The sequence below is a fragment of the Sturnira hondurensis genome, unplaced genomic scaffold, assembly GCF_014824575.4.
Source record: "Sturnira hondurensis isolate 20B ecotype Veracruz unplaced genomic scaffold, ASM1482457v3 Scaffold0001872, whole genome shotgun sequence".
Classification (NCBI taxonomy): Eukaryota; Metazoa; Chordata; class Mammalia; order Chiroptera; family Phyllostomidae; genus Sturnira; species Sturnira hondurensis.
Genome location: NW_028074503.1, coordinates 12,322,971 through 12,343,539, shown reverse-complemented (window position 1 = coordinate 12,343,539; position 20,569 = coordinate 12,322,971). Strand labels below are relative to the sequence as shown.

General features: G+C 38.6%; 1 protein-coding gene across 1 annotated transcript in view; it reads right to left on the bottom strand.

Annotated features, from left to right (window-relative positions):
- Positions 1-3,647, bottom strand: part of DTNA (dystrobrevin alpha) — a 364,229-nt gene extending 360,582 nt beyond the window's left edge. Inside the window, exon 1 of the mRNA XM_037032686.1 lies at positions 3,577-3,647. The gene's annotated coding sequence lies outside the window, so the exon portion shown is untranslated. The remainder of the gene's footprint in view (positions 1-3,576) is intronic.
- Positions 3,648-20,569: the final 16,922 nt, after the last annotated feature.

Here is a 20,569-nt window from a genome sequence, read left to right as displayed (position 1 = left end):
AACAGAGAAGTGTAGAGATACCCAGAATGAGACAAAAGTCTCTGATTCCGAAAATAATTCAGAAGACATCCATGAAAGCACTTAAGAAGGCCACTTTACGCAGCAAATGTTTCTTCACATGTCATTCCTCCCCAAATCCGTGATTTATGGGCAACCTGTTTTGAACTCTCTGCCTGGTCCAGAATTCCTTAACACACATTCTTACTGAATTCCTTCTCTCAGAGAATTTACCTCAATTTGTAAATTAGACTTTATTTGTATAATTATTTTATTGAAGTCTGACCCTCTGTGTTGGCAGGGCTCACTCATCTGTCTGCTCACCATGTATCTTCAGTCCTCCATCCAGGACCTGGAATAGAGGGGCTTTCGAGAGGCAGAGAAAGTACAATTCTCCCAAAACTACAGGTGTGGGACTTGAAAGGAAAAAAAAACATGTCAGATCTACCAGGTGAGGTCGAAGAAATTAGTAACAGAAACTAGAACAGATCTTTGTCAGTAAAGAAAGGACAAATGTATGTATCACAGGACTTGTGCCTTAATTACAATTACATTCTATATCCATGATTTTCAACCTTTGTCATCTCGTGGCACACACAAACTAATTACTAAAAGTCTGCAGCATGACATTAAATATATTAGACTTTTTTCTGATTTGACAAAAATAGGTATAATTTTGATTCATTCACACCAGACAGCTATTATTGTGTTGGCTGTTACCACTTTTTTATTTGACAATCTAAGGGAAAAGAGATCAGCGACCCGGACAAAATAGCCAGGTGCTACATGTTTTAAAAATTCTCACGGCACAACAGTGTGCTTGCCGCAGCACACCGTTTGAAAATCGCCTTGGACTATAAAAATAGTCCTGGAAAATTCAGACTCAATTTCAATATCAAAAACACTTGTGTCTGATGGCATGCAACTCTTCCGACCACAGAACTGCACTCAAGCATCCCAAAATAACCCTGTGATTTGAGGAGGTTAACCAATGAAGAGCAGGACATTTTTTTTCACATCCCAATATGTTTCCATGTAGTTCCAGTTGGATTCTAGTCTCTTTTCATTAACAATGTTGACTAAGTGTGAATCTGAGGTACGTACATTGAATTTAATTCAACTCAATGACAAGAATTAAGAAAATCTATGAATGTCAAAATAATGTTGCAACTCATTATATAAAGAAACAATTCCATTGCTTGAAGAAATAACAGATGAGTATTAAAGGAGACATCTACCCAACAGAATGAGTATCGAGAGTGCTCCATGGTAAGTTCCAATGAAGAGTCATTGTCTAAATATGTGCAGAGTTCACCCCACTGAGACCTTTTTCAACACCATGGCCCACTTAAAACAAGAGAAGTTTCAAAAAGGATTTAGACTTAGATCCGATTAGAAGATTTCATTTGTCTTCATTGCTCCACAACTTTGTATAAAGTACATACCATTGGCCAACAGACAAGACACACAAACACTCTCAAAATACAGCCTGCGTTTAACTACTGGTAGTTGAAAGCAAACTGCAGAACCCTTCTTTTAAAGCTGCATAGCCTCTTGTCAGAGTGATTGTATTGAAGTTGATGAAACTTTAGATAAAGAATTCTGCAAGAAGGTATTCTGAAGACCATAATGACCATGCTTTGAACAAAGCGCAAACAAATAGATGATCAGCTATCTGCTTTACAATAATTTATAGTACTTTGCTGGTAAATCTTAATTACTAAAAGTCTAAACTTTGCTTATAAATACTACTTGAATCTATCATTGTCACAGGCAACTTGGTGCATTGTGGCAAAAGGAAACTACTGAAAGCATGTTTGCCAGAATTACAGTATTAAACACTAGGAAAGGAGTTAATCACCCCCAATGTGTAGCACATAGTTAAGAGGTCATCTTGGTACAGAGATGTGGCCAGTATACCAAACACAGAAAACTTTAGGGAGAATGGGGGGGTCTTATTTTATACATATAAAAATGAATTTGTTTACAGTACACCAAAAGGCCAATTGGGCTCTAATATTTCATAACTGTGTGACCTTGGGTGAGTTATTTCACCTCCCTGTGGATTTCCTCATCTCTAAAAGGTGTATAATATTGTCACCTAGCCTTTATGATGTTATAAGAATTAAGTGATAGAGTTGAATATAGAACTGTGTCTGGAATATGTGAAGAGTTGTTTTTTTTCCTAAAGTTTCTATCTCTGTAATAAACAAAATGAATGGCTTTTTTGGTGAAATATATTAATAATAGTATTTCAACAATATAGGTTATCGTTATGTTCAAAAGTTAACACAAAGCACATTAAATAACAAGTGATTGTAACAGAAAGGAAAATTAGAAGGTAAACATCAACTTAAAGGACCATGTTTTAGAGCAAGATGGAATGTTTTAGAGCAAGCTAATGGTGGTTAGCTTCACGACAAGTGTACATCTAATATTTCCTACACGTATCTTCTGAGATGAGGAAGCCATACCCCAAGCCTGTCAAAGGGAAAGTTTTACTACCAAGTCCCAGGTATGGTGCCTTTGAGCCCAAGCACCGCTGTCGCCACCCCTTTTCTCTCCTTGGCTTTGGTCTTTTTGACAGACACCTCTCCCCCTCCCACTTCGGGTACCAGAACCAACCTCCTGTCCGCCCTCTGTCCAGTGGAAAACTCCAACGTGGGCAACAGGCTACAAAAGCTCAAGACATTCACCCGGCTACCTGGCCGACCCCCGCGACCCCCGCGACCCCAGGACGGCGTGCCCACTCCCACTAATCGTCTGCCCCGCACCGCAGTGGACCGCCGCACGCGCAGACGCCGCTGCTGGAACGGAACCCACCGCGGATTTCCCGGTCAGTGCCCCCCCAGGTCAGAAACCTCAACGTGCGTGTCATCCCTAATGGTGTGGCCCCGCCGCCTCCCGCCAGCTCAACCCCCCAGGACGACCCAGAGGGCAGCAGCGGCAACAAAAACAACTCTACCCACGACCCGAGGGAGCCGGCTACCGTCGCCAACCCGAGAGCGACGCAGCGGCGACAGCAGGGGCTGCGGCGCCGCCGGGCCTCCGCGGGCTGCTGAGATTTACCTGCGCGGCCCCGCGCCCCGGTACCGGCCATCCTGCAGCAGCCGCTACCGCCGCCCCGCGGGCCCGAGGCGCCGCCCGCCGCCCGGGGAAGCGCCGCGCCGCAGTCCGGGCTGCGGCGCCGGGCACATGCTTCGCGCTCGCCGCGGCCCGCGCCCGCGCACAGGTGGGAACCCCGCGAGTGGGCGTTGGGGTGATTCCCTGCCCCCGCCGGCGTTCGCCGTCTGCTTCCACTCTTGACTTTGCCGGGTGCGCGGCGCCCGCCCTTGCTCCAGCAGCCGAGCCTCCGGAGTCCGCGCCCCGGCGCCGTGGGCGGCTGCGGTCCCTGCGTAGCCGGGGCTGCGCGTCCCGTGCATCTCCCGCCTCGCCGCTCGTTCCGCGGCCGCGGTCGGCCGGGGGCTGCGCGCAGCAGCCCGTTCCGGAGCCCACTCTTCGCCCGGCACCAGGACCCCCTCCAGCCCCACGCCCTCCCCCACTCCGGAGCTGTCAAGGAAGAAAAAGCCTAGCACACACCTTGGAATGGACGGGCGCCTCAGTCACTGACTCGCCAAACTCTTAGAAGGTGTCCATCAGTCTGTAGGGAGGTTTGGGCATGGAGTAGGAGCCGCTTTCTTATTATTTAATAATGTTGGAAGTGCCGGGTCCGCTGCCAGAGTTGTGGGTCATGTGGGCACAGCAGAGGCTGGCTGCTGCCAGTACCAGGGTTTCCTGAGGATCCTGAAACTATGATCTCATCCTCCTCATCCGCCTCCCCCGCCCCTCTCTCCGCGGGCGCGCACGCACAGCACACACACATACACACATGCACACACGCGCACACACGCTCACACCGCATGCACTATCCTCCTTCCTGAACCCAAATATTCCTCCGGTGAAATACGATGTTCACACTCTTCATTGAAAATCAAAAATCCTTCCGGATATTTTTCTCTTTCAAAGCTTGATTTATGTGCTTTGTTTATTTTCACAGTTTTCTCTCACACGTGCAAGGGCTCTGAACAGAACCTCAGAATTAAAATTAAAAATCATCATTCTCATATGTTGACCCAGATTTTGGTTAGAACCCAAGGACTGAAACAGTACAATTTCAATTTAAAACAGAGGCAATAGTATACCAGGCTTCAATGTGAACTAGTAAGAGCATCTGAGAGTATGCAATGGGTTTCTTCCCCAAGCTGCAAACATTACCTCATTTATTTGCAGAGCATCTTTGCAGAGGAGGCAGATGAAAAGGCAAATAAGTAGTCACTTCAGAGACACAGAGTGTAGGTCAGATAGCATGACCTGTCCAGGTGCACATAGTCAATATCTCTCTATAAATATTAATTGCACTGCTACTCACAGGTTGCTTCTTCACTACAATAAATTCTGAAAATCTAGATTCTGCAAAATAACGAAGATATTCTTGAATATTTTTAAGTTACTTACAATCTAAGACTGCAAATTAATAAATTAATTAAATGTCCTATGTCTTCTCCTACAATGTATTCTGTGCATTTGTACATATCTCTAGTTTCATGTTTTTGTGTAATTTCTTTTCCTTTTTGGTGTATGTGTTATATCTGTGTATGCACTCCTATTTATTTGTGTTAACTCCTTAGACAGTAGTGTCATGCAGTATTTGGGAGGCAGTCCTCAGTTTCATGATGGTTTGCATATTTCACTCAACCCCCTTTTAGGTGCCTGATGCATATGAAAAGCTGTGCTATAGTTCAAAGGATATTGGGATGTTTCATATTTGAAACCTGCCCTCCACTGGTTTACATCTAGTTATTGAGAAAGGCACACACATACACTGAAAAATCTACAGGTGAAATATTTTATTATTTTGTTATGAATTGTCACAAATTAAGTATAAGATGCACTCCTTTTCTTTTTGCCAATTTGTGTTCCACGTTAAGATTATTTCATTTGTCCTGCACCCCATATTTCAATCTCTGATTCCTGCAGCATCTCAATGGCCAAGGTAATCTGTTAACTTTGCCCTTCGCCTACGCATCCACCATGCTCACATAAGACCACATGGAGATTTTTTAAATGATTGTAAAAGTTCTCACAAAGCATTTTTGAGTAGCTTTTGTTCAGGTGTGTATAAGAAAATCCGGCAGCCTTCTAGTAATCCAAAGAGGAGAGAACTGGCGTGAGAGAGAAGAACGGTCAAGGAGCAAACAGAGGGGACAAGTACTGAAGAGGTGAGGGAAATGAAGAATAAAAGGGAATTAAGAAATTATAAGATGAGGCAGAGAAGAAGAGGAAAAACAAAAGGAGAAAGTTGGAGGACCAACTTTCAAGTAAAACCTAAAATGTTCTCAGTTTTGCTACATGGAAAACAAATTAAGAAAATCACAGCGTTTCATGTTATCAAATATTTTTCTGATAAGCATACAGGAACTTAATGGCAGAGACTACCCTGATAATTTTAATTTTTAAAATTCAAGTATACGATCCAGTAGAAGAAATAAATAGGCTGATCCATGAATATGAGGTAACAATAAAAATGACAATGAGATCAAATAGACATGGTATATGTAACACTTCAAGAATAAATTGGCACTGAAATTCAGAGAGATAAATGGGAAACCGAAGGCACAGGAATACTAAGGTGGGCAATAAAGAGTTAGGTTTGCAGTATTTAAAGCAAAATATAGTGATAATATATTGTTCAACTACTTCAGATTTTTCAAAGTGCTTTTCATGCAGTTTTTATGGGGCATGATATTAATGAAAGGTAGGTACCTCTGTGGGCTTCATTTTAAAAGAGTACAATAATTCTCCCTGGTTTTCTACATGTTGAATAGAGAAGTGGTGAACATTTTCAGTTGTTTTGGAAATACTCTGGTCAGAATAAATTTAAATTTTCTGATCAGTCAACCCTAAAGATGTTGCACAGTATCTCTGCCTCCAATCCTTCTCATAAACAATATGACAAGATAGATTCCTGGGCATAGATCACAACAGTGATTTATAATCCAGGATTTTACACAGGCTACTGAAGTTAAACTGGAAGCATTAACACGTAGCCGCCACTAATGGTTTTGCAGTATACCTGGGAGATTTCTGCGGAAGAGGTTGAGGTCCAAATTGAACAGCAATATATCAAGAGCATTTTCCTTTTGATCTGCACACTCACTCATGGCAGGATTTGTTTTAATTAGAGGTGTATTTAGGTTTGATGATTTAACATGTTTCAGAAATTCATTACAACTTCAGTGGCTCAAAAGTCAGTAGGAGCTTGTGGCATAATACCTTCATTTAGGGAAACATTTTAAATATGGTAATGTACACCTCTTTAGATTTATACTCATTTAAGCTATGTTTATCAAGGAAAACAAATCACCAATGTTTGCTATGTTGCTCTTATAATTTCTTGATTTTTAAAATACATTATAGTTAATGAGAGTAGGTAAAATCAGAATGGTTATTATGTTATAGTGAAACTGTATGTGTACATGTTTTATAAACACAGTAATGTGTAGAGTGTATATGTGTTACAGGTCAAATAAGAATGATTACTATAGTCTATGGGCTGGTCATATTTTGAGGGCATGAGGAATTAAAAAATTTGGAGCATTTAAAAGGCTTGTGTGACAGGAGTAAAAAAGAAGCTGGATTGAAAAGAGTCGACCAAGTCAAGACATCGCTATTTTATCAATTAGAAATGTGTGTACCCATAGATGTAGACTAATAGCTATTTCAGGGGAGAATTACATGGGGGTTTGAAGAACACAAACTATATATAAATTCCACTCCCCAGAGAAACTGATTAGCTTTCCAGAATGAAAAGTTCTTTAGCAGTCAAACAGAGGACTCATAATGGATCAGTTGGTGGATCAACTGAGCTGGGCTTGAGGGATTCATGGTTAGATTTTTTTCAGTGTGAGTGCTGCCCAATTTTGAAGCCACAGAGGGTAGAAAGAACCCTTTGCTACCCTGGCTGGTGTGGCTCAGTGGATGGAGTGCTTAACTGGTCTACCCAAGAATGAAAGGGTCACCGGTTCAATTCCCAGTCAGGGCACATGCCTGGGTGGAGGGCCAGGTCTCCAGTAGGGGGTGCATAACAGGCAACCACACAATGATGTTTCCCTTCCTCTCTTTCTCCCCCCTTTCCCCTCTCTCTAAATAGAAATAAACTTTTTTAAAAAGAAAGAACCCTTTGCTGGTCTATGACTTTTCAAGATACCTACATTTTGAAACTCATCAGACTGACAGAACAGTGTCTTTGATCTCCACTGAAATAAATAAACTGTGTCCTAAGCATTCACAAAACTTGAGGGGATATAAGTATGTATTTGTATTAACAACCACCAAGGGTGTTCATTCAGTCTCCTTTTGCATCACTTCAGGATGTATATTTATACAATTAAAGTTAGTATCTATCTTCCTGAAAAATACATTGAGTCATAGTCCTGTCAGCTATTAGGGAGTAACTGCAAATTCAGGAAAACATGGGTATTCTTCCTTTCATCCCTCCTGTGCTCCCAGCCTCCTTAGCTAGAACAAAGCCTCCCGCACACAAGACAGTGCCTGGTAATTCAGAGGCTCTCACAGCACACATTGTGGTGCTCAGCCACAGTGTCTCCTGGGTAGATTTTCATGTTTGACTAAGATCTTCAAGTGAAGTGCTGTTTGCATTTTTCCTGTTCTGGGATCAAAGGGGAGGACATAGCCTAAGAATGGATGTAAGCGGTCAAGTGTATTTTTTCCCCTTATGTTAGAATGTACAAATCTGTTGCCAGTTTAAGGAGCTGTGATTCCACCTTTTGATGGCAATTCATTAAATACATATTATGATGTTTCACATCTCTCAATGGCATCACGCCTGGGTGCCCTTTACTCCTGGGAGAATTTATTTTCTCAATGGACCATAAACAAAACACAAATGTTTCAGATGAAACTTAAGTGCACTGTCACAGTGGAGATGTGAAAAAAAAAAAGCCAGCTGGAGGCACTTTTTACAGTGCTTATCATCTACTCACTTTGCTGCTAGAAGTCTTCTGTTTTTTATTGGTTTAGGGCTGAATGTATTTTGTTTTGCCTAAGAATACAGAACACCTTTATACTAGTCACCAAAAATAATATTGAATAAATAGGAAACATAAACAACAAATAAATGTAATCAATGTAGGTAACAAAATGAAGAAATGAAGGATAAAAAAGTGCTATTAATTGAAGATGAACTCTCTAAATAGTTATCCACATTATCTCAGGGAAATGTCAATTTTTTCCTTGACAATTTCTAAATAAAACCTAATGTTTTTAATAATAGCAAAGAAACCTGTTACAATGTGAAAAGCTTAGTCAAAACAATTTTATTTGTGTAAAATCAGTTTGCCTTATTCCCCACTGAAATGATGTTTTACATATAAATACAGCCTAAATCTCCTATATACCATCAGGAACCATGCTAACAAGTGCACATTTTAATTTAAAAGTAGTTAGCCCCTACAGTAAACACCATGTAATTATTTGATGCTGTGAAACATTCTATTTTATGAAAAACTAAATGAAGAAATGGGGGAGATGAAACTAAACTAACCAAACTATAATCTTAAAAACTGTATGACTAATATATGGGTAGACCCAGAGTTAAAATTCATTATTAAAAATAATGGTATTTTATCTTTTAGTGAATACATTTTGAGAGAGCTCAAAGTGCATTCCTACGAGATGAAAGTATATTTACTAATAGGTAACTTTTCTTTGTTAATTATGATGTTTATCTTTTATTTGTGCCACAAATAAATTCTCCTGGGTTTTTTTCCTCCTTTTTATCCCTGACCTGCATCACCAGATCAGTCTGAACATTCTTCATGGTTTCAATGCCTTTTCACTTACATATTGCTCTTACTGTCTCGCTTTTCATGTCAATCAGCTGGATTGAAAGGTACAGGAATACTGAGCATTGTACATTTTTTTTCATAACCACAAGTCTTGTTTTGTACCTAGTTCTTAATTTATGGCCAGCACTGTCTGAGCTTCCCACTAGACATACATGAAAATTTCCTGATTTTGAAATTGTCATTTTTTATTTGCACAAAACTCAAAAAGCTTTTTAAGGTTCTCAAGGATAGGGGCCGTGAAGAAAACATCCTCTCTTTTTCATCTCCCTAAAGAAACAAGCATATTTAGCTCATATGGGAGGTGCTTGGAAAATGCTTGTAGGCATAAGATGAGGATGGTGGCAAGGAAAATTTGAAAATTTTACTTCTGGTCCCATGCAACAAATAGAAACAAATTTTTAAAGCTTGTAAATACTTTGGACAGAGCATGTCACGTGCTTGTATGTTTTATATGAACAAACTGTACTGGATTCCCTGTGTGCCTTGCTTTTGCAATGGGGGTACATACAACATTTTCTTTATTTTTTAACACAAACCGAAAAGCATTTTTGGAGGGCAGAATTGTATAGTTGTAAGGACATTCATTTAAATCTTACAATCAATACCAGTGAGGAATAGTTTTCTTTGTAATGATATTTCTTCCATTTAACAAAGAAAAAGAATTGTAACTCCACTCATTTGTATCTGTGTCTTAAATGTTTAGAAGAACAGACTCTGAGCATTTAGAACATATTTTATAGTTTACATTAAAGGGAATAGTGGACATTTTAAGATCTGGGTTTTTTCATTTCAAAGAAAATGGAAAGAACTTACTTATTTAATAGAAGTTGAGTGAATACATTAAAGATTGTGTACAGTACATAAAGTATTCTGTTCCAAGTGCTTGCTGCCCTTTTCTTACCATCATTCAAAGTGTGTTCTCCAGCCCAGTGTCATCCACCCTTCTTGGACACACAGGAAAGACCCTTAGAAACACTATATTAAAACCTAGCCACATACTGTGTTCTTTTGTGCCTAATTATTTTATGCATATGAGACATCAGAATTGTCTACTCCTTCAAGATTGTGAACTCCTTATCCTATATATCTCTTGTACATTTCTCATATCAGTTAATACTTGCTGATTGCTTTGTTGATTAACTGAAAATGCATTACTGTTTTGACGTGATGCTGCCCCAAATATGAAAAAGTAGTGTGTTCTCTATTTATTATTAATCTGCATGCATTTCAGATCTTTAGCTGTATATTCCTAGTGCAGCATTAAAATTCTTTTATATATATATATTTTATTGATTATACCATTACAGTTGTTCTATTCCCCCCTTCATTCCCTTCCACCCACACACTCCCTCCCCTACCATTCTCCCCCCCTTAATTTATAACCACGTGTCTCAAGTTCTTTAGATTCTATATTTCCCCTACTATGCTTGCCCTCCCCCCTATCTATTTTCTACCTACCATCTATGCTACTTATTCTCTGTACCTTCTCCCCCCTTCTCCTCCTCCCACTCCCCTGTTGCTAACCCTCCATGTGTTCTTCATTTCTATGGTTCCACTCCTGATCTAGCTGTCCTCTTGGTTTGCTTTTGTTTTAGGTGTGAGTTTGCTGTCCTTTCACTGTTAATATTTTTTATCTTCTTTTTCTCAGATAAGTCCCTTTAACATTTCATATAATAAGGGCTTGGTGATGATGAACTCCTTGAACTTGACCTTATCTGAGAAACACTTTATCTGTCCTTCCATTCTAAATGAAAGCTTTGCTGGATAAAGCAATCTTGGCTGTAGGTCTTTGGATTTCATGACTTGGAATACTTCTTTCCAGCCCCTTCTTGCCTGGAAGGTCTCTTTTGAGAAATCCGCTGACAGTCTGATGGGTACTCCTTTGTAGGTGACTGTCCCCTTATCTATTGCTGCTTCTAGGATTCTCTCCTTCATTTTAGTCTTGGCTAATGTAATTATGATGTGCCTTGGTGTGTTCCTTCTTGGGTCCAACTTCTTTGGGACTCTCTGAGCTTCCTGGATTTCCTGGAAGTCTATTTCCTTTGCCAGACTGGGGAAGTTCTCCTTTATTATTTGTTCAAATAAGTTTTCCACTCGTGGCTGTTTCTTTCCCCCTTCTGGTACCCCTATAATCCGGATGTTGGAACGTTTAAAGATGTCCTGGAGGTTCCTAAGCCTCTCCTCATTTTTTTGAATTCTCATTTCTTCATTCCTTTCTGGTGGGATGTTTTGTTCTTCCTTCTGGTCCATTCCATTGATTTGAGTCCCAGTTTCCTTTCCATCACTATTGGTTTCCTGTGCATCTCCCTTCATTTCAATTAGTTTAGCCTTCATATGTTCCTCTAATTTGTGACTATAATCAACCAGTTCTGTGAGCATCCTGATAAACAGTGTCTTGAATTGTGCATCTGAGAGGTTCGCTATTTCTCGTTCGCTTAGAGTTACGGGCTCTGGGGCTTTGAGTTCTTCTTGTGCCATCTTTTGGGCTGTTCGTGCCTGTTACATAACAGGATCGGAGCCCTAGGTGTTCACCAGAGCAGGGCAACCCAGTCGCTGGGTTGTGACGCTGTATGTGGGGGCGGGGTCAACGAGGAGCAATGGCGTCCTGTCTGCCGCCTCTTGCCGCAGCTCCCTGGGGGCCAGTGCCGCAGCTGCCACTGTCACCTGGGCCCTTGTGCTTCGTCCCGCTGCACTCGAGTGCACCACCGCCTGCACGTGAGTGCACCACTGCCGTTATCCCTCCACTGGGTTCGCCCCCTGGGGCCTGCATGGTCCATCTCACTGTGCTCGAATGTGCGACCGTGGTCAGGCTGTCCCACATCCTGGGTCTGGGCCACTTGCGCGCCTAGGTCTGGGGATCTTTCCTGCCGGACCCTGCTCCTCTGCTGGCTCCGCCCCTCTTACCGTCCCAATTGAAAGTTTAGTTGTTGTCAGACTTCCGTATAATTCAATTTTCTGTTCTTTGGCTGTGTCTTTGTTCTCCAAACCTTTGTTGTATTCAAACTTGGTTGTGGAAGAAGGCACAGTGTTTCCACCTATGCCTCCATCTTGGCAGAAGTCCTTAAAATTCTTATAATAATGATTTAAAGTTTGATAAGAGAAATTTTTCTTTTATACTGTATTTATAAATTAATAAATAAAAATTAAATCCAAATTTGTTTAGTTGCAAGGATTAATTGCTATCATTTCTTAAGTCTTTACCTTAACTATATGGGATTACTGTAGTATCATTTACTTGGGGTAATATGATTTTTTTTCTTACAGTAAGAAACTTTACAAAACAAATGTTGAGGTATTTAAGTAAAAAGGATCTTCTTTCATTGGTATTTTTTCAGTGTTGTAAGCTTTTGATAACCTAAAAATTTAAGCTGATTTATTCTTTCAACTATATGCTCATCATACTACAAAATGGCTTGTATTTGTTCAAAAAAATGAACAAATATTTCAACAACTGAAAATATGTATTGACTGGGGAATGTATATTAAACACATTGGTTTAACAACAGTTTGTTTCAAAGAGCTGCAATCCACAATCAACAGTCTTTAGGAAATTCAAATTTACTACCTTAGTTTTTATTTCTGAAATAAAGATCTCAGTGAGATTTTTCTTTACGTCCTGAATAGAAATCTAAATACACTGGAAACTGCTACACCGCTACCTGTACTTCATCTGCCGTGAAAACATTGCTGGTCCTTCAGCCTCTTAGCTGGGATGCTTCCTACAAGGCCGTGACAGAGATTTCTGCTCCTCCTCTTTTTTTTTTATTTGCACTGCCCCTCAAGTTGCTTTAACTTGTGAAACCTTCCTGAGATAAGCAATCCTCAGTCCAAACAGAACGGGACCTCCCAGTAGCCATGAGTGGACTTTTAACGTTAGCAACAAGGGTACAGAAATAGTTAAAAGATTTTTTTAAGCTTCAAAGTAGTTATCCATGAAAGGTAAAGAAAAAGTTTGCTGGTCCTACTTACCACTTATTTTATGGTTGCTATGGTTTTCTCTAATTTTCTTTCAATATACATAATGGTACCCATTATCCAGCTGTAGCAATTATTAACCCATGGCCAAACACTTCCACATACTCATTCATCTCTCCATTTATATTATTTTGAAGCACATTCTAGATATTATATATATTCAACTATAAATATTTCAGTTTATGGTTGTACAATTTAATTTCAAATTACATAATGGGTGTAGGTAAGGCAGAATACCATAATACTTCCTGTGTGTAGGTGCTTTACAAACTTTAACTTGGCTTTTATTGCACACAAATATACTTAAAACCAGTGTGGTTATTTACAAAGTAGACATTATTCACACACAAGTACAAGTGTTTACACATAGAGTAAATAACTTAAAGACCGTTCATCCCTGGAGGTTCTTGTCCCTCCCTTACAGACTGCTTCTTCTTACCTTAGTATTTACTTCTGAATTTTCCAAACCAGCCTTGTTTGGTAACTCCCCTATGGCTTTATACCTAGTCCAGATTACTTCCTACGCAAAGATTCTGGCCAGGTTTTTCTCCTTTTCTTTGGGGGTGCCTTTTCATATTCTCTCTCTCTCTCTCTCTCTCTCTCTCTGTCTCTCTGTCTCCCTCCCTCTCTCTTGCTCTTCTCTCACTATCTGTGTGTGTGTGTGTGTGTGTGTGTGTGTGTGTGGTGTACTGCTTCTCTTTTTTTCCTCTCTCTCTGGTTGTAGGTAAACAGTCTGACAATTTAAATAAATATGTGTATCCTTATAATTCAATTATGCTGATCAAGACACAGGGCAGCAAGACAACTCCCTTGTACCCTTTCTAGTAAATCCTTGCTTACCTCTTCCACCTGAAGATAATCTCTGTTTTGATATCTATCACTGAAGTTTTGATTTGCTTGTTCTAGAACTTCATGTACAGTAGTTTCCCCCTTATTTTTGGTGTCAGTTTCTCAGATTTCAGTTACCTGTGGTTAATCAGGCCTTAACCTATTAGATGGAAAATTCCAGAAATAAACAATGTATAAATTTGAAATTGCATACTTTTTGAGTAATGTGATGAAATCTCCCAATGTCCTATTCTGTCCCCTGGGGATGTGAGTCATGCTTTTGCTCAGTGTATCCCTGATACTTAGATTCGGACGTGGGAGCCATCTTGGTTTTCACATTGATTGTCGTGGTACATTAGTGCTTGTGTTCAAGTAACTGTTATTTTACCTCATAATGGTACAAGAGTACCAATGCCGGCAATTTGAATATGTCAGAGAAGCCGTAAAATGTTTCCTGGAAGTGAAAAACTGAAAGTTCTCCACATAATATGGCATTTTCCTTCTGGCATCATCCTAGCAGGAGTGAGTACAGCACAGTAAGATGTTTTGAAGGAGAGGCTGCATTCACGTAACTTTTATTACAGTATTTCTTATAATTTTTTCTATTATTGGTTATTGTTGTCATCTCTTCCTGTGCTTAACTTATAAATTAAGCTTTATCCTAGATATGTATGTGTAGGAAAAGCAGTATATATAGTGTTCGGTGCCGTTCCTGAGGCATCCACTGCAGGCGTTGGCATGTAGCTCAGGCAGAAAAGAGGGGACTACTGTCAATGGAATTATACAGTATAGACACTTTCTTGTCTCTCTTAAACTCAGCATTATGTCTGCGATTCACACAACCAATGTCACTGTGTGTAGGAATTGTTGCCTTCTTTTTGTAGCTGGTTTCTAGTCCACTGCATAAATATATTCCGATTTGTCATCTATTCCCCTGTTGATAGACACTGGATTGTTTGCAGTGTTTGACACTTATGAATAAAAGCTCCTATGAATATTAATGTTCAAGCACTTAGAGGGTCCGTATTTTGATCTCTGGAGTAAATATGCCTGATTTGTTTTAGTTTTCTGAGTCCATATTTTTGTTTCTCTTTCATAAATACTTACTAAGTTTTATTGATTTTATTTATCCATTCAAAAATCAGCTTTTGGTTTTATTGATTTTCTGTTTGGGTGTTATTTGCTTTTATTAATTTCACTCTTTACTTTTTTTTGCTTATTTGAGATTTAGTTACTCTTTTTAGCTTCTTATGGTACTTAGATTATTTACTTGAGATGCCTTCCCCCCTAATATTAGTTTGATTTGATAATTTTATTTCTAAGCATTAATTTAGTTGCACCCCACATATTTTGATATACTGTTTTTTCATTAATATTCAGTTAAAAGCTTTTTTCTAATTTTCTCAGAGATGACTTTTCTGATCTCTTTTATTTAGAAGTGTGATTTTAATGCTCGTATGTAAGGGAGTGTTTCTCTGCTGATTTCTCATTCAATTCCACTGTCAGCAGAAAATATACTTAATGATTTCAATCTTGTTCAACTTATTAAGGTTTATTTTATGGCCCAGACTATGGTCCATTCCAAAAAATAATCTATGTTCACTTGAAAATAATTCAGTTTCTCTTGCTTTTGACTGAAGTGTTCTGTAAGTAAAATTTAGGGCACATTGGTTGATATTTTTCGTCTTCTGTATCCTGATTTTCTCTCTACTTGTTCGCTCATTGTTGAGAGAGGGGTGTTGATACCTCCAATTATACTTGTTGTGTTAACTATCTATTGTTGCACAGCAAATTACTCCCAAGTTTAGTGGCTTAAAATGATGACACATATTATTAACTCTCAGTTTTTGGTTGCCTTCAAGATTTTTCTAAATCTTTGGTTTTCATCAGTTTGACTATGATGCACAGATGAATGTTTCTCTTCATAGCTTTTCTCTTTTTAGTTTTCTGAGACTCTGCAAACTGTAAATATGTATGTTTTAGCAAATTTTGGAAATAGTGTTATGTACTCAAATATTATTTCTACCTCATTCTCTTACTCCTTTTTATTAACTTTAATTATATGCATATTAAAACTTTTGATATCGTCCCACAGGGCCCTCACACTCTGTTACTTTTTCAACCTATTTTTGGGTTGGCTCATTTATATTTATATGCCTTCACATTTATTTTTCTCATGCTCCTATTATCGCCATTCTGCTGTTAAGCCTATCCTGTGAGTTTTTATATCTTACATTGTATTTTTAAGTTCTAGAATTTAATTTCAGTTTTTTGAGATGTTTTACTTCCTTGTTGAGATTTTTTACCTTTTATTCACTGCAAGAATATTTCTCTTATGTTACTGAGCACAGTTGGAATAGCTGCTTAAAAATTCTTGTGTCCTAATCCCAATGCCTGTGTCCTTTGGAGCTGATTGGTGCCCATCCCATGTCTTTTCTTTGAGAATGAGTCAACATTTTCCTTGTTCTGTATTACAGGTAATAACTGGAGTTTATCTAGACATTGCAAATGTAAGTTTGTGAATGAACATATTTTCTTTTAAACTCTTCCAAAGAGTGTTGATTTTTTGTTTATTTTAGTAGGCAATAAAGTTGTTGGATTCAAACTACAACCTGACCCTTTTGTAGCAGCTCAAATCTCAAGTTCAGTACTTTCATCCTCACCTGCCTTCTGTGGCCTGTGTCACGCATGTATGATTTCGGGTCCTGCCAGGTAAGCTGTGGAGAGTTTATATACAGAGTTAGGGGCCTCTTTCTCTGTCTCTCTCTTTTCTGATTATTCCCTCACTTTTCAAAAGTTGTGATTTCCTTGAAGCCTGTCCTATGTTTCTTTGTGTCAGAAAGTCTATACATTTTCTGTAGAAATTTTATTTCTTAGGCTAAGAAGCATCTCTTAGGCTAAGAGCTATAAACAAGGTAAAATCTCCTGTGTGATTCCGTTTCAGAAGTATTATCCTCCTCCAATATCCACTTTTTTTTTTTTTTACCACACAGTGCCTTCAAATGGCTGTGTTGTCATGCAAGCAGCCCCTGCACGTACATTGCCTTGTTAACTGAAACCTGTGAATTTTGTAATCCCGCTCTCACTCTGCATAGTCACTGCTATTACAGAACAGTGTGAACCAAGGACGTGCCAATGGCCCGAGTTTCAGATAACACGATATTGTGCAATATAAGGGATACCTGTATTTTGTCCTGAGTGTAGATAGTTGTTATCTGAGCGGGGTTGTTCTGGTTGGATGTTACTGTCCACATCAGAAGAGGAAGCTCTTTCCTGATAGTCTTCTACCTTGGTCTAATGCTTTCTCCCTTCACGGCACTTTTTACAATTTATAATTATTTATGTCTTTTTATACCCTGATGTTAAAATTGTTAAATAAATAGAAGATACTCAATAGATATACATTGGAAGAAATGATGAGACACTGCAGAACTAAATGATACCTTCCATGATGCAATTAGGTTGCACACTGGTTTCAATGATCGTCTCAAGACACTTTCAGGGACCACACACATAGAACTGGTATCATCACAGAAGTCCAGAGAAGATCCCCCTGTGTGTTTAGATCTAAGATAGGCTCTTTGGATATTGCAATAACAAGATAATCTGATCCCTATTTTTATAGGTTATTTTCATAGAAATGGCTAGCTGAGGAGATGAGAAAGGTCTGGGAGTGTTAATAATTTATAGTGAAGCAAAGTTTTAGACTTAGATTTTTCTAAGTCATTAAGTGATTGAAAAGTTATGTTTTTATAGTTTTTATAGTTGTGACAGGTCACAATAACACCATATTTATATGATAGAGAACAGGTCTCAGGTTTAACATTTTAGATATCCTGTTGTTTTCTTTTTTAGTATAAAATGTTCAGTGTAGTACTTAGCAGAGAATAGATGCCCAAGACATGTTAGTTTGTTTCTTTTTTCTCACCCTTCATAGCAAATCAAATAAGTATCCTTTCCGTCAGTTCAGTTTACTAGTTTCCAAGCATCCTGGCAACCCTGTATTTTTAAAAGAGCTTAATTAAGCTTAGGAAAGAAATAGCCCTTTTTATGTGACTTAAAGCAATTTCTACAGCAAGACTAAAAGAATGAACCATTTATTGATGAGTAAAACATATGTATCTTCTGCATAATGCTCCAAATTCACTTCGTTTATGCTTTGGTGAATTAATAGCCTCCGTTAAGCTTTTATTTTTCTGTTTTAAAGATTTTATTTATTTATTTAGAAAGAAGGGAAGGTAGGGGAAAAAGAGGGAGAGAAACATGGATGTGAGGGAAAAGCCACACATGCTCCAATTGGCCCCCAACCCAGGCATGTGTCCAAGCAGGGAGTCAAACCAGTGACCTTTGCAGGACGACATCCAACCAACTGAGCCATGTTGGCCAGGGCTTTGGTTGAAGCTTTAAACTAAATTTATCTGGGTACTCCTTGGCTAGAGTCCCATACATGGTCTGAACCATTGTTTTTTCCCCTAGCTGTACTGAGATGTACTTGACCTATAAGATTGTATTAGTTAAAGGTGTACAACATCATGGTTTCATATATGTATACATTGTAAATGATGATCACAATACATTTAGTTAACATCACATAGTTACAATTATTTTGCGATGAGAAATGCTAATATTTACTTTTAAAATTGTTATTTATTAATTTTATTGATTAATTTTAGAGAGAGAAGGGAAGGGAGAGAAAGAGAGAGAAAGAGAAGAGGAGAGAGGGAGGCACTTGTTCCATTTATTTATGAACTCATTGGTTTCTTCTTCTTTTTCTTTTCTTTATTTATTTTTAAAATTATTTTATTGTTGTTAAATTACAGTTGTTTGCATTTATTCCCCACCACTCCCCCCACCCTGGCAAAACCCTCCTCCCTCCCTTGCCTCCACCCCCTTTTGGTTTTGTCCATGTGTCTTCTTAGTTGTTCCTGAAAACCCTTCTCTTCTTCCCCCCATTATCCCCTCCCACCCCCCCTCTGTTTTTTTGTGCCCTGAAAAAATTGCACCCACAACCTCGGTATATCAGGATGACACTCTAACCAACTGAGCTACTTGGCCAGGGCAAGATTTACTTTCTTAGCAGTGTTCAAATCTACAGACAGTATTATTAACTGTAGTCACCGTGCTAGGCATTACACCCCCAGAACTCATCTTTGTACTATCTTTGTATGAAATTTCTAATTCAAGCTATTTCCTTCGTGAAGAATCTCTTCAATTTCACATATTTTCTCTTACTAAGTATATGACATGAGGGCAAGTGATAAAATTTTTGGTTAACTGAAGATGAGTAAGATAGAGCTGGTATCTCTACAGGCGGATGGTGGGGATTTCTCCATTCACTGAGTGTAGATCCAGTAGGATTGCATATCAGTGCTGCTCGGACGTTAATGGGCACAGGAATCCCCTGGTGATGTAGGTAGAATGCTGATTCAGTAGTTCTGCAGTGAAGTTAGAGATTCTGCCTTTCGGATAAGATCTCAGGTGATGTCTATGATGCTGATTGAGGATCACACTTGGACCTACTCGAGTATGCCACTGACTGACTTTGTTAACTGAAATGGGACTAGAATATTTGTTCCTATTTCCTGCCTTTGAAAGTTGTGTTTACCTCAACCGTAAACCTCTTTAAGCTGCCTGGATAAAAAGGCAGTGTAAAATAAATTCCAGATAATATCAATCACAACAGCACATAATTCACGTTTTTTTGGCAATTGTTTCTTCTGGTGCATTTTTTTAGTAAATTAACATTCTTAATACTAAGCTTTTTTTGTTTTCTCATGATTTAGTGTTTACATATAATAAAATGTATCAACTAAAGGGAAACTTAGCTGTCATTCTAACTTTTCACTTCATAAGGGTAGATTAGTATGTGACTTGACGACTTACATGTTTTGAGACTCCTTAACATACAAAAAATTAATATTAATTTTGAAGATCATATTGTGGTTGTACCTGTAAAAATGTTAAATGACCGCTTTGATTGTGAGTTAACCTATGAATTCCATAAAATAGAATTATTCTCCCACTACCTTGAACCACTTGGTTGCTTTGACATTATGCAGATATGATACACTCAGAGACTTCTTTTGTCAAGAAAACAAACACTTAACATTTTATTGGAAGTATTAAATAGGAACGTTCACTTAAATGGTAAAAATTCCCCTTTAATAATAAACATTCAGTTTGCTAAGCTAATCTCTGCCAAACCAGAAGACATCGCTTATAATCTTCTAGCACATGCATGAAAGAACCATGGTTAAATGTGGAATCTAACCAATGTATTTCTGTATAAATGTAAAACATGGTAAGTGATGCAAATGACTAGATCCCTCCAGTTTTCAAAGGCGATGTTCAGCTTGAAACTTTAATTTTTTATTTGCCGACTCTCTAAGTGAAATTGTATGTAAAATGAAAATAGATACAACCTTGACCTCTCACCCAGTTCTGCAGTTTCCACAGAACACAGCATATTTCCTTTCATATATCTACTGATGCTTCAAATTAAAAGTATCCAACAATTAACTCCATTTTCCATTTTTTTCTAAATGCTTTCTGTGTTGGACTAAGTGGAAGTATAATTCTCCCAACATTATTGGAATTGTTTTTGACTCATTCTTCTCATTAGTTCTCTATGTCACATCAGGCGGTTTCACTGATTCTTTTTTTCAAATGCTTTTGATACTCGACAAATCTTACTGATATTACCCTGGCTGAAGCCATCATTAATTCACAGTTAGTTTAGAATAAATCCCTTCTACTGATTTTTTTAAAAAGTAGACATACTTATTAATGAGAGAGAAGACGAGAGAGAGAGAGAGAGAGAGAGAAATATCTATGTGAGAGAAAAATATCAGTAGGTTGCCTCC